We start from the raw sequence: 15816 nt of genomic DNA on the forward strand, positions 1-15816 counted from the left end.
ATGTTATTGGCGTGATATGGTGATGGAATATGGTGATGATATAGGCGTGATAATGGTGATGGACAGATTGTATCTTATAAAACTAAGAAGGAACCAATGCTATAAAGGAGCAAAGACCCGTTTCTTATAAGTTCTATAAGGGATGGTATGAAAGTACTTTGACCCACTAGTTATTTAAACTAGGAACCAGAATTATCAATGAGGAAATGACGCCACAAGCTTTAGAAAAGGCTTGCTTAATCGATATAGTTCTGAAAAGAACTTGAAGAGAGAATAATCTCACAAAAGGATTTTTAATTATCAAAGGGTTAAGTTTACAAATGAATGCCAAAGCCTATTTATAGTTTTGTAAAGGCTTGGCCGAATAAATAGATGCCTTTTCGGCAAAGTACATGTCTTAAAACGAAAATAAATGATGCTTGGATGAGGGGAGATGTCTTTGGCCGAATGGTTCCCATAACTCTTCATCTTGGCGCCAATTTGAAGCATGATGATGTTTAGGCCGAATAGAGAGAAGCCTTTTCATTTTGGCGCCTAATTCATTCACATGCAAAGCACATGGGTGGCTGGTCATGTGGCACTCACATGGTTGGTGTTGAATGCTTAAGGCGTGGACTCTTCCATGGTGTGTAGATGAACAGCAACTTAGGCGTGACTTGGCATCAAACATGTGTCTAGGTGACTTGGCATCAATGGGGCAGCAACTAATTATGAAAGGTCACATTTGTGTGAAACAACCTTTCATCATTTGAGCTACTTCCCATGAGTTTGAGCTGAAGATGAGCTGGCCATAGATGAATTGCATGAAGATGAGTCATAGGACAGCTCCTTGTGAAAGGTCACTTCTCGGATTGGCAACTCTTCGCGAAAAGGTACGAATTCACAAAATTTGACCTAGACCATATTTGTAGTGCTCTGTGTGGTGAAGATGATGGTGCAACTCTCCAGCTGAAATGAAGTCTCTAGCTAGCTCAAAAGTCCAGCTCAAGTGAGCTATGAGCTCGAGGGTCAGCTGACAACTTTTCACCATTTGTTCTTCATGATCTCCCAAGTCATCCTATGTAAGGTTTCCTAGCTCATTGACTTCAATTCTAGCTTTAAATCAGCTCCCATGATGTGGCCGAACATGTACCTACAAAAGAAAGCATTTATAAGCTAAGTAATATAAGATATAAATATATGGTTCATAATAATAACTTCATACATTCATAATATCATCATCATAACTATAAATATAATGTATGTAAGCCATTATCATAACTATGGTATAAAGAAAGATTAAGTTAAAGAAAATCCCCCTTTGAACATTGAGAAAGGTTGGAGATGCAAGTCCATTTTTGATGCTGAATCGGATCACATCATAAATGTAGTCTATTCAGTTTTGCAATGTCATACACAAGAGATGCCCCATGTTGTCTGCTCCTATACATTCCTGATTACCAAGCCTCTTGTTCATTTTCTTATGAGATAAGAAGGCTATATTGGTCATTGCAAGAAAAGGTATGGTGCTCGAGTGTATCTTCTAGGGTACGATCAAAGGTATTTGTTTTATCAGTTTTCAATCTTTTCACTTTGTCCAAATTTATAACTCTAATCACTTAAAGAGTTTTTAATTCAATTGATATTCAAAGAACTAAAAGAATGCAAATTTGATTCAATTTTCACCATCTTTAAAGTATCACAAGTTCATTTAAAATATCCTTACAAAAAAGCTGAGAAAGAACAAAAAAAGTTCAAACAAGATGCTGCAAATGAAATAAAGCTCCATGATGGATGAAACGATCTCTTCCTAATTAGAATGCCCCATTACTCATCTAATGCAATGTCAGTTGACTCAATCGAATGCTAAATTTTGTGCTTTGATGTACCACTCGAGTTCGTCATCCCCTGTTCCACCAATTCTTGTGCCAACGTCTCATTTTCAACAAGCATCTCTATCTCCTTTAACAACGGCCTACAATTCCCCGTAAAATGCCCATATGCCCCAAGTGGAAATCACAGGCACTATCTTGATCATAGTTATGAGATGAAGATTTCAGAAAAAAATGATCCAACCGAGTATTCTGAATGATCACATCAGTAGCGTTTGTATCAGTAAAATAATAAGGCATGTTGGACCCTTATCATTCTAGGAAAAATCATTCCCCTGAAACAGAAAGATATGAAGAATGAAAATGGAGAAACAATGACAATCAAGTTGATCATACATCATTGTTTTGTTCACCATGTGATTACATTATCCCCACAGGAGCCATTAGAAAGGATGAATGTGTTGTCAAATGTTCCTTTATATTATGCTAACAAGCTAAAGCACCCCATTTGTATTCTTATTGAAATATCATTATAATGTCATGCAAAAAGCTCTGAACGTCATATAAAGAGTTTCCTGGATGAGAAATATAAACATAAACCACAGGAAATGATGAATGTGTTGTCAAATATTTTACGAAACAGTAATTACGGTGCTGAACCAATGTTACGATCATGTGGTTAACTTAAGATGAAACTTTTCCTCAATTCTATGAGAAATAATGAAGATTTCTTTCCACAAATGAATGTTGGAACTTTAACAATAAGAAACTAGTGGAGTCAACTAAGATTAAATAATGAGTTGTTGTTAAGCATCTTGACATTATATGATTTAAAAAAACCCTTGCTCGAGATCTGATTAGATATGGAGACATGAAAGAAATTAGGATAAAATCCTTCTTGTGAAGAGATCTGATTAGATGTGGAGACATGAAAGGAATTAGGATAAATCTTTCTTGTAATGTGTGTCAAGAGTCAAATCAGAACAAACGTGGCTGATCTCCTGATTAAGCTTTGTTAGGTTTAGTATATTCATATCTACATTCTTCAAAGTTGATAGATTATATTTTCAAAGATGATAGATTCTATTTTCAAAGATGATAGATTCTATTTTCAAAGATGATAGATTCTCTTTTCAAAGATGAAAACTTTATCGAATTTTTACACAAAGTTCAGATAGAGACAGCTGGTGTTATCAAGAAAAGTATGGCAACAAGGTCATAATTCTGAGTATGGGAAGAGTCCCATAAATTCTGAGAGTTTAATGTAAAGAATATACAAATATATAATTTGACCATATGGTTATTCAAAAAAGGGAATGATCGAGTGAAAAAAGAGCAAACTTTGGAATCAATTAAGGATTGAACTGATATTTTGCATTCATTCATAAGAACATTATTTGCATAAAGAGCATGCATTTCATTGCATTTGCATGGATAAATTTTTCACAAGAAGGTACAGGGACAAAATACCTTACAAATAGAAGGTATCATGTTTGGAGAGGCAAACATCTGAAGAATAGATGAACGTGATCCATACAGAAAAAGTATTATTTTTGGGGCATGCCCAACCAACAAGTTGTTTGGAAAAAAAATGAGAAAACGATTTTTTAATGTTTCTCATTCAATCTTTGTCAAAAATAAAATTTTTTGAAAAGTAAGAAAGTTTCTTACCCAGTAAATTATTTTCCACGAATTTGTAAATCCTTCGGGTCATCTGTTAAACCTTCGAGCATGATATTTAAATCCTTCGGGTCATCTGTAAAGCCTCAGGGTAGGATGTTTTCGTATGAAAATAAGAAAGCAATTTCCAAAAGTTTCTCAAGTAATTTTATAGAAAATTAAAGTCTTCTGGTAATTTATAAAGCCTTTGGGTAATTTGTAAATCCTTTGGGTCATCCGTCAGTAATTTCAAGCAAGATGATTCTTCTCAAGTCAGAATTCACTCTCTTTGGAAGAGTAATGGAACGGATTTTTTAGCAAAGTATGAAAACTTCACGGAAGAGTAGTGAATCAATCTAATTCTGAGTCTGATCTTCACGGAAGAGTAGTGAAAATAGATTCTTATCAAGTCATCCTCAACCTTCACAAAAGAGTAGTGAAGCAAGAGCAAAAACAAGATCAAAATTAAAACTCCACGGAAGAATAGTGGAACGGATTTTTCAGCAAAGTATGAAACCTTCACGGAAGAGTAGTGAAGCAATTTAATTTCGAGTTTGAACTTCACGGAAGAGTAGTGAAACAGATTCTGTTCAAGTCATGCAAATTCAGCCTTCACGGAAGAGTAGTGAAGCAAATCATTTCCAAAGTCATCCTCAGCCTTCACATAAGAGTAGTGAAGCAGGAGCAAGATCAGATCAAAATTCGATCTCTACGAAATAGTAGTGGAATAAATTCCCAGCAAAGCAAGAAGTTCACTCGATGAAAACTTTGTCTTTTTATCTTTGCTTTATTCTTGTTTACACAAAAATAAGCAAAGATGGACAACTGTCGACAATAGTTTTCGTCCGAGTGTTATATAATATATATATATATATTATTATATGTATTAATATATTATTATATTATTTATGATTACAAATGGAGGCCCATTTACAAAGAGGAAAGCCCAGTTACAACCCAACTCGGGCTAGGTCCAGATTTTGGTTACAATTGATTCAGCCCATTCCAGTAAGCCCACGTGAGAAGCCCATCAACAGCTAGGGTTTCCACCAACTGTTCACTAGTCCATCCAGCAGGAACCCTAGGGTATCATTGCCACCTTAGGGCCTATTCTGGCCACTGCCTCCACTACTCCAACTGAAGATTGCCATGCCACCGCCGCCTCACCAGAACTCCCTAGAAGGCTCCAGAAGATACACACCAGCTGCACACGTCGCAACCCGAGATGAGTCACCATCATAGCCTTGGTGACTCATGGGGGTACTCCTCTTTAACCAGTCCGAAGGGTGGTTCGACGAGGGCTATAAATAGCCTCGTTCCTGCACATACAAAAGGAGGAACAAAACAGAAACAATAAAAACAACGAACATAAAAGAAAGAGATACGAACAAGAGCAAGACTAAGACTGTAACCAAAGATCAATATTCAAAAGCAAGAAACGAAAGTTGAGTGCACTTACCATCACCGAAGCCTAAAGGTCGTCGGAAAATCGATTTTATCGAAGGTAAAAATCCTAGATTTAGGCTTATTAAAGGGGGTTTAGCAATGAAGGGGCTCGATTTAAGTAGAGGGGGTCTTGATCTACATTTTAGGTAAGTTAGGTGTTTTTCGGTAACCGTGGGAGGTGGTCGGCAATGGCGAACTACGGTGACGAACAGCTACCTGTCAGTGACCGGTCTTCCTCCGGTCAGGAAGTCTAGAGAGAAGGGAGAGCTTCTCTCTCCTTTGAGAGAGAAGAAAAATAAAGAAATGAGAGGGTTTACTCTCTTTGGGCAGGTTTCGAGGCTTAAATACCCTCCCTTGTGCGATGTCATTTTGGGGGAGGGTACCTTTCTAATTTTAGCATGGGTAAACTACAAGCGTGGTCCCCCTGATTCTGTAAATCTCCCATTTTGCTCCTGAAATCAGGTGTTGTATCTTTTAATTTTGTTTTCGTATTTTAATTATTTTTATTTTAATCCCTACCACGTATATACATATATTTTAGGTAAAATTATGTATTTAGTCCCTTAAATATTAATAAATTTTATTTTAATCATGAATAATAATTTAGGGTAAATAATATAATTAGCATATAAATTTTATATTATTTCAAATAAGGTTAATTAATTTTACTCTTTTATTTTTTAATAATTATTTATTATTATAGTACTTTTGTATATTAGGTTAATTTTAAATCTAATTTATTTAGTTTTAATATTAAATATTATAATATGACTAGTTATATTAAATATTTAGTATTTATCTATATTAAATTATTTGTAAATTTAAATTTAGAAAACAAATTTATAAGTTATTGCAAAGACATTAATTAATAAATACTAGTACTAATTTTGGGCGTTTTGGGGGTGCTAATTCTTCCCCATAAGTAACCGACTCCCGAACTCATTTTTCTGGTAAGCAGACCCGATTTGTATTATTTTAATATTATTCTTAGGAATTTTTATTAAAATAATATGACATTTTGGTGACGAATCTCATCGAATTAAAAGATTGGTGGCGACTCTACAACTTGGTGTTTCTCCTAATTCATGGAGGATAAACACTTACTTTTTCGAGACTAGTTACACCCCTTGAGGTGTACTATTTGCACTCTCCGTCACCGGGTAGAGAAACGTCTCGACATTTTTATTTGGGAATTGATTATGAAATTAATTTGAAATTATATTTTTATTAAGGTAATTGTGATTCTCTCGACCAAAGCCCGACTATGTCTGACGCTTCTCGTCTAGTGCATCCACACGGTTCACGTTCATCGAGAGTTACTCGTAGGTTTCTTTAAATAGTTGAATTAAAGTTTATTATTTATTGTGGTAGGATTTTGATACAACTTTTTTGTACTCGTTGAATCTAACATTGCTACCGACCTTGATAGGTAGATTTGAGAGTAGGTGTTGAACTATATTTTGATATAACATTCAAGGCAAAATATTTTTGGACTTTAATTGAATTTATTCAAAGTTTTTCAAAGTTTTTAAAAAATAATTCAAAGTCCTTAAAACTTGGAATTGAGCACAAAAAAAGTTTTTGGACAAGCAATCCCGATACTGTTCTTACAGTATCGATACCAATTGAACAAGTATCGATATTGTTCATATGGTATCGATACCAAAGGTAGTACCGATACTACCAGCTTTTCTCAAATTCCAAAATGCAAAAATGGTTCCGATACCCAAAGGGGTACCGATACTACTGTGTATAGTATTATCAATACCATAGGCATAGTATCGATACCCAAAGGCCCCAACGGCTATAAACGGCTAGTTGGTTTAAATATTAACAAAGGTAGTACTGATACTCCCTTTAGGAGTACCGATACCCCTTGGTCTGGGTAACTTTATTTTGCACGAAAATTGATCCCCAACGGCTCGAAACCACCTCCAACGACTAGAAACAGCCACAACAACATTCCAACACATAAATTCAAGTTGAGGACACTTGAAAAAGGGTTAAGAACACCTATCCAAGAAATCAAACACAAAAGAAGAGCTTTTCACTCTTTATTCCAATTCTCTTGTAAATATTTTGTTCTTGTGAGCTTTTAATTTGTAAACACCTTCATTTTTAAAGATTTTCTTGTTTACATTATTTTTCCTTGTAAAAGGGTTTTTGGTTCTATTTTAGCCATTTGAAAATATAAGGAGTTGTAAAGGTTATCTCTTTGTCCTTGAAAAAAAAGAACAAATTAGTGAATTTGTTAGAAAATCCTTAGTGAGGAGCTTAGGTAGTGGATGTAGACTTGGTTGATAAGTCGACTACTTTAAATCTTTGTGCCAATTTTTTTTTATCTTTTTCTCTCCTTACTCCCTAATCAAATTTATCTAATTAACCCCCTTTGCATTCTTTCGATTATCAATTTGAGCCTCTTAACAATTCCCAACAATTGGTATCAGAGTCTAACTCTTTAAAAGATTTAACTTCTTTGAGACATTCCTAGAAGAAGATCTACCAATTCCAAAAGCAACCGACAAAGAAATGGCTTCAACCTCCGGTGCCTAATATATTGAAGATTCACAACTGGTTAACAAGCCACCATCCTTCAATGGAGCGAATTATGACTATTGGAAGAATAGGATGGAGCTCTTCATTCAAGCCAACGATCTAGGAGCTTGGAATTTGATAATGAAAGGATATACCACTCCAACCGGAGAGATTGATGATTGGAGTGATGGAGTGAAGAAAAAGTTTCAGCTCAATGCTAAAGCCATGCACATTTTCTTTTGTACCTTAGGCCCGGATTAATATGGAAAAGTCTCATCTTGTTCCAGTGCCAAGGAAATATGGAAGAAGCTCCAAGTCACTCATGAAGGAACCGATGAAGTGAGGGAAACAAAGATAAGTCTTCTCAACCATATTTATGAGAACTTTAAGATGAAACCCGATGAAGACATCAAACCTATGGCATATAGATTTTCCGTGATTGTCAACGATCTCAAAGGATTTGGAGAAGTAATCTCCAATGAAAAGCTTGTGAGGAAGATGATCTACTCTCTTCCAAAGTCTTGGCAATCGAAGAAGATGGTAATTATCGAAGCTAGAGACCTAAAGTCTCTCACTCTCGATGAGCTATTTGGTTCTCTATTCACCCATGAGTTGACGATGAAAGAAGAGGAAGAAGATGAAGAGAAGCAAAACAAGAAAATTAAGGAGGTAAACATTGTCCTCAAGTCCACCAATTAGAGCAATCAAGATTCAAGTGAAAAGGTGGTTGAAGACGATGATGAAGAAGAATAGATGGCCAAGCTCTTCAAAAAATTCAAGATATTCATGCCTTCCAAGGAAGTGAAGCATGAATCAACCAAGAAGAAGGGTCCCCCGGTGTGCATCAATTGTTAAAGAAAGGAGCATGTCAAGTATGAATGCCCTCTCTTAAAGAAGAAGGCATTTGTGGCAGCTTGGAGTGATGAAGATGACTCCAATGATGATAAAGAAGTAGTCAACCTATGTCTCATAGCCATCGAAGAAGATTCTGAGGTATCTTCTAACTCAAACGAATTTAATTCATGTTATTTTGATGAGTTACAAGATGCCTATAATGAGTTGTATTTGGAATTTGAGATAATGAGTTCCAAATATAAGAAATTAATTTCGAAATTTAAAGTTGAAAATGATTTGATTTTAAAAGCCAAAGTTGATTTTGAAAATCAAAAAGAAATTTTCAAAAATGATTTAGAGCTTTCAAATGTTAAAATTAATGATTTAGAAAAGGAAAATTTTGATTTGAAAGTTAAGCTTGAAAGCTTAACAAAAGAAAAAGAATTAATTTCTCAAAACAATTCATTATGTTTAAAAATAGCAAAATGCTCATATTGTAATTTTTATGGTCATTCGGAACATACTTGTCCCATAAGGAAAAGAAAATCTTTTAAAATTAGACAAGTATGTGTTCCTAAGGGAACAGAGGGCATTGAAACTAACGTCCAAGGATCCAAAGCAATTTGCATACCAAATCCAAATAAATGTCTCTTGTAGGTTTGTGGGAGCAATGATGATGAAGATGAAAAAATTGAGATTCTCTAGCCACACTTGAAAAGGAATGGGTAACCTCTAAGCTTAATGCTTTTTATTTTGGTTATTTGGTTGCTCATTTTTGTTTATGCATGCATGAGTTTTTTTATCTTAAATGATTATGCTTTTGTTTTTTCATCTCTTGTATGTTGAAAAAGCTTTATGATGAACATTTAAATTTTTAATGATTTTTCATAATTTTTTTTCATTATCATAATGAATTTTGGTAAAAATTGATTTTAATGCAAATGATATCTCTCTAACAATTGATATCAAAGTTTTCAAATGCTTTGATTTTACAAATTTTAAATTTTTGACCTAAATTTAAATGTTTATGCTTGTGTTTTAAATGTTAAAGATATTTCTCTAACAATTGATATCAAAATTTTCAAATGTATGAAATGTTTTAAGGCTTTATACATATGTACTTAATTTCAACATTTGAATATTGCATAAAGTATTTTAGACTTGGATAAACTGAATTTCATGTGTTACTAACATTTTTGTTACTTTTTGTTGAAATTCAATTTTGTTTAATTTTTAAGCTTTTAAAGTTAAAATTTGTTTGGCACTTTTTGAGGGGGAGTTTTATTTTTGATTTTTCAAATGATTTTAAGATTAAATTTATCACTTACTCTCCAAAATTATTTTAGAACTTTAAAGTTGAATTATTTTTTATCTAACAAAAAGGGGGAGAAATATGGTTTGAAAAATTCAATTTCTTAATGAAAAAGGGGGAGCTAAACATTTTCACATATTTTTCAACAATTGGTATCTTTTTCATTAAATATTTTATTAAGGGGGTTTTGCCAAAAAACATTTTCCAAATGTTTTGTTATATCAAAAAGGGGGAGATTGTTGAACTATATTTTGATATAACAATTAAGGCAAAATGTTTATGGGCTTGAATTAAATTTATTCAAAGTTTTTCAAAAATAATTCAAAGTCATTAAAACATGGAATTGAGAACAAAACAATTTTCTGGACAAGCAGTACCGATACTTTTTTTACAGTATCGATACCAATTGAACAAGTACCGATATTGTTCATATGGTATCGATACCAAAGGTAAGGGAAGTATCGATACTAACTAGGTAGTACCGATACTACCAGCTTTGCTCAAATTCCAGAATGCAAAAATAGTATTGATACCTAAAATGGTACGGATACTACTATGTATAGTATTATCGATACTATAGGCATAGTATCGATACCCAAAGGCTATAAAAGACTAGTTGATTTAAATGTTAACAAAGGTAGTACGATACTCCCTTTAGGCGTAATGATACCCCTTGGTTTGGGAAACTTTATTTTGCACGAAAATTGATCACCAACGGCTCCAAACCACCTCCAACGACTAGCAATGACAATAACAACATTCCAACACATAAATACAAGTTGATAACACTTGAAGAAGGGTTAAGAACACCTATCCAAGAAATCAAACACAAGAGAAGAGATTTTCACTCTTTATTCCAATTCTCTTGTAAATATTTTGTTCTTGTGAGCTTTTAATTTGTAAACACCTTCCTTTTTAGAGGTTTTCTTGTTTACATTCTTTTCCTTGTAAAAGGGTTTTTGGTTCTATCTTAGCCATTTAAAAAGATGTGGAGTTTTAAAGGTTATCTCTTTGTCCTTGAAAAAAGAGAGAACAAATTAGTGAATTTGTTAGAAAATCCTTAGTGAGGAGCTAAGGTAGTGGATGTAGACTTGGTTGATAAGTCGAACTACTTTAAATCTTTGTGCCAAATTTTTTATCTTTTTCTCTCCTTACTCCCTAATCAAATTTATCCAATTAACCCACTTTGCATTCTTTCGGTTGTCAATTTGAAACTTTTAACAATCCCAACAGTAGGCTACCATCCCAAACTTCTCAGATCGGTACCTGTGTATTCATATTGGTGTTATAGTACTGTTGTGAACTATTTTAAAATTTTGATTATATTCAATATTTTGATTGCATGATATCTGATTTATAGTATATTTTCAATATGATCTCTGGATACCGTATTTATGTATCTGATTTTGGAATATGACATGTTTTTAATATTTTAATAAATTAAACTATCATTTCCACTCAAATACATGTACGTTTACTATCATTGAAGAAGCATGTTTGGAGGAAGTATCTCAAGCTTAGTTTATAACTTGTAAGACCTAATTGCATGCTCCTTTGTTTTGTGCACTGGGTAAGTCCGTACCGTAAGCCCTTATGCTATCAATATAAGGTCCTTACCGGGTGGATGTTTGGTTCAGGAAAACTTACACATTCTAGTGATCGGATGAGGGTAGTGTTCAAGTTTTAAAAACCTATTTTATAAATTAACTTTTACTAAAGTAATTTATTTGTATGTTTTGATACACTGCTAGGAGCACAATGGGTTTTATAGCTCACTCGTTAATTTTTAACCTTTCAAATAGTACCAAATAGTAGGCTAGCAGACTTGCATTAGGAGGATGGATCTCTCCTCACTTTTGTACCACTGTATATTTTTGTATGCCCTTTCTATTATACTTTGCTGACAAGTGTTTTTACTATTGTCTTTAGGTTCTGGACATGTTTTATATAGACTTCAAATGATAGTAAATGTATATGTTTACCATATGAACTTTACCATTGCACATTTTCGTACTTTTACCATTATACGAATTTTATTCACTAAAAAAAGATTTTTGTATATGACATGTGACCGCCTAGATTCAATCGTAACATTCAGGCCATGTGATGAGTGATTTATTTAGTTACTATTTCATCTTTAATTACTCATTGTTAATTAAAGAAATGTTGCTGATTTTGGTGTTTTAGTTCATTTTCTATGCAGGGCGTTGAATACTAGAAACAATACTAAAAAGATGAAATTTTAAATTTTTTATTTTTGGAGTCGAGTCTGGAGTAATGGGTATGAAAGCGTCTGACGTTACGCCCAGTCAGCAACTTCTAGAAGAAGGTCCTATCAACATTTCTAGAAGGGGATGACTCAGCTGCATATTAAATTTGAATTAGGAGTTATCTTTTTGTTTTTAGGATTTAAATTTTTTCCAAGAATTATTTTTTGTCATTTTTAGGGTTTTAAAAAACTATCAATACCCCATCGGTGTAAGCATGAAACATATCTTGAATTTAGCTTTATTCTTATTTTCTATTTTTTAAAGTTTCTTTCTTTTCTTTTGTTTCATTTTTACTTTTCATATTTTATTTACTTTGTTTAAAATATGTTAATTATTATTTATATCATGCTTAGCTAATTTTCCAATAAGCCAAACGCTAAAGCGATGACTCAATTTCAATTGTGAGGATTGAAAAGCACATAATACATTCGGGTTATATTCTCAATTTTCTGCAAACTTGGTCATTTCCTTTAAAATCAAAACGCTTTCATTTCAAAAAGAGCTCGTTGGGTTTATTGTTGTTTCAAATTAAAGTTGAGAGTAAGAATCGACTAGTAGCAAGTTCAACTTCCTGGGAACACACTTAGCGACAGTCTGCTAAGGGAAATTGATATCGAATTCGATTCTCATTGAGACAACATAGTCCAAGTCAGTTTTTACAAATCTTAAACTGAGTTAGCACTTGCGATGATAGTCTTGGCTAGTCTACATAAGGATTGGGATCCAAAGATTGATTTTGGATTGTCAGTTTACCAGAGAGAAAAATAAGTTATAAGAGTTGGGCCTTGTAGAATGTACCTGACATTAATATTAAGTAAAAAACTTATTCAATGATCAATTGGAATTGAGGCAAAGCGAGGCCTAAGGATTCTTTCTTAAATTGAATATCTTCTACGTTTTTACCTTAGTTAAATTTCCTAGATTTACTTTTATTTACTCTTTCAAACAAATCTCCCAATATTTACTTATAATTTCGCCTGGACTAGAATCAAAAGCCTTCCATATCAACAGCTCCAAAGTCTCTATAGATCGACCCTTCTTCTCTCTACTATACTATTTTTATTACTTTTATTTGAGATTAAGGAATATTATTTTTACAGTAAAACGATGCATGTCAAATTGGCGTCGTTGTTGGAAACTTCGACAAAAGTGGTTGATTAGTTTCTTTTTTATTTATGACCAGGTAGAACCAATGTACACTAGAAGAATTTGATCCAAAGATTGAAGCACAAGTTAGAAGAATTTATAGATAAATGCTTTGAGAGAAAAGAAGATGACGATAATACCAAGAACAATAACAACAATTAGACCCAGAATCTGAAACATCATTCAACGTTAATAACAAAGAATAATTGATACCTGAAACTACCTTAAAAACTAATTTCATGGCAGAACCAATGGAAGATCGTACAATCCAAGAGTTGGTTGTGGAGCCTGCCATTCAACAGCCACTTTAAATTGCTTTTCTTCGAGGTGAAACTCCGTTTCAGCTTAAAATAGGGCTTATTCACCTTCTTCCGACTTTCCGAGGGCTTCCTAGTGAAAATCCACACAAGCATCTCACGAAATTGTATATGGTTTCCTCAAGCATGAAACCACATGGAGTTTTCGAAGACCAAATTAAATTGAGAGATTTTCCTTTTTCTTTAAACGATTTATCTAAAGAGTAGTTATTTGACATACCACCCAATTCTGTCAATATATCGGTTGACTTAACTCGTATTTTTCTTGACAAGTTTTTCCCAGCAACAAGGGTAAACGAATTAAGAAGAATAATCTTGGAATCCGACAAAAAGAAATATAATCAATATATGATTATTGGAAGCGATATAATAAGCTTTGTGCAAGTTATCCGCAACACGGACTAACCAATATAAGTTATATTTCCCTTGAAAATAAAATCGATAAGTTAATTTATTTAGTTAATTTACTTGCTGTAGGAAAAATTGGAGCGGCGAGGGTACACAAAATATGCACAATGTCATATCATCCAACAGAATGTTGCTCGATATTACATGAAGAATCTGGCGCATAAGTAAACGGGGTGGGTAATTTTTTGAGACCTACTCAAGGCCTTAGAGCTCTCACAGAAATACTTACAACCAGGGGTGGAGAGAACATCCAAACTTCAGTTATGTACAAAACCTTAGGCCTAATCAAGCCTATCAACCGAGTCACCTCCACAGTAACCTTATCAATCGCAGAAGTCATCACTTGAATCAATTCTCGAGCTATTGGTTCTTTCCCATGGGAAATTCCATAATCGTATTGAAGCTTATTTACAAGAGACAGACAAGCAGATTAGTCAACTGGTGTAGATCGCGGGACGCTTACAATCACAAGGTAAACTTTGAGGCAAACCCATAAGATAATGTAAGCGTCATCACCCTCTGGAGTGGAAAATTTTTCGCACAACTAGTCCTAAAAGATTAAGGCACAAGATTCCAGAAGAAAAAAGAACTGAGATTCCTGAAGGAAGAAGAAACATTTGACGCAAACTCCTAGAGAGAAAGAGAATTTTTTTGGATTATGTGCAGTCTCCCCATGTCGTTCCACCTCTGTTCCCCTCGAGGTTAGTAAAAAGAGATAAAAAAGCCGAGGAGAATGAGATTTTGGAAGTTTTTCGAAAAATGGAAATCAACATATATCTCCTTGAAGTAATCTGAAAGGTCTAAATTTTTGAAGGACTTTTGCGCAACAAAATAAAATTATAAAAAATGAGAAGGTTAATTTATTTCCGTTGAAAATAAAATCGATAAGTTAATTTTTTAGTTAATTTACTTGTTGTAGGAAAAATCGGAACGACGAGGGTACGCAGAATATGCACAATGTTAGATCATCCAACAGAATGTTGCTCGATATTACAAGAAGAATCTGGCGCATAAGTAACATGGTGGGTAATTTTTCGAGAACTCCACAAGGCGTTAGAGCTCTCATAGAAATACTTACAACCAGGGGTGGAGAGAACATCCAAACTTCAGTTATGCACAAAACCTTAGGCCTAATCAAGCCTATCAACCTAGGCCACACCACAACAACCTTATCAATCGCAAAAGTCATCACTTGAATCAATTGTCGAGCTGTTGGTTATTTCCCATGAGAAATTCCATAATATTATTGAAGCTTATTTACAAGAGGCAGACAAGTAGATTAGTCAACTGGTGTAGATCATGGGGCGCTTACAATCACAAGGAAAACTTCGAGGCAAACCCACGGGATAATGTAAGCGTCATCACCCTCCGGAGTGGAAATTTTTTCGCACAACTAGTCCTAGAAGATTAAGGCACAAGATTCCAGAAGAAAAAAGAATTGAGATCCCAGAAGGAAGAAGAAGCAGTTGATGCAAACTCCCAAAGAGAATGAGAAGTTTTTTGGATTATGTGCAATCTCCCCATGTCGTTCCACCTCTGTTCCCCTCGATGTTAGTAAAAAGAGATAAAAAAATCCGTGGAGAATGAGATTTTGGAAGTTTTTTGGAAAATGGAAATCAACATATCTCTCCTTGAAGTAATCTGAAAGGTCTCGATTTTTGAAGGACCTTTGCGCAACAAAAAAATTATAAAAATGAGAAGGTCAATTTAGGAGAGCACATTTCAACCATTTTTCAATGAAGACTTCCACCAAAGTTGAAGGACCAAGGTATGTTTGCTATACCTTGCAAAATCGGTAAGGTTGGAATAAAACATGCAATGTGTGATATAGAAGCCTTTACAAATGTTATTCCTTTATATGTGTACAACTTACTTTCTGTTGAGCCCTTGAAGGATACAAGATTGACGATACAACTAGCAAATTGATTCGTAATCTATCCCGAAGGACTCTTGGAGAATGTCATAGTTAAGGTAAACGAACTTATCTTTCCGGCTAATTTCTATGTCATTGACATGAAAAACGACTGGACGAATACTTCTTCAAAAATTCTTCTTGGTTATCCCTTCCTCAGTACAAC

The sequence above is a fragment of the Hibiscus syriacus genome, unplaced genomic scaffold, assembly GCF_006381635.1.
Source record: "Hibiscus syriacus cultivar Baekdansim isolate YM2019G1 unplaced genomic scaffold, ASM638163v2 tig00110514_pilon, whole genome shotgun sequence".
Taxonomy (NCBI): Eukaryota; Viridiplantae; Streptophyta; class Magnoliopsida; order Malvales; family Malvaceae; genus Hibiscus; species Hibiscus syriacus.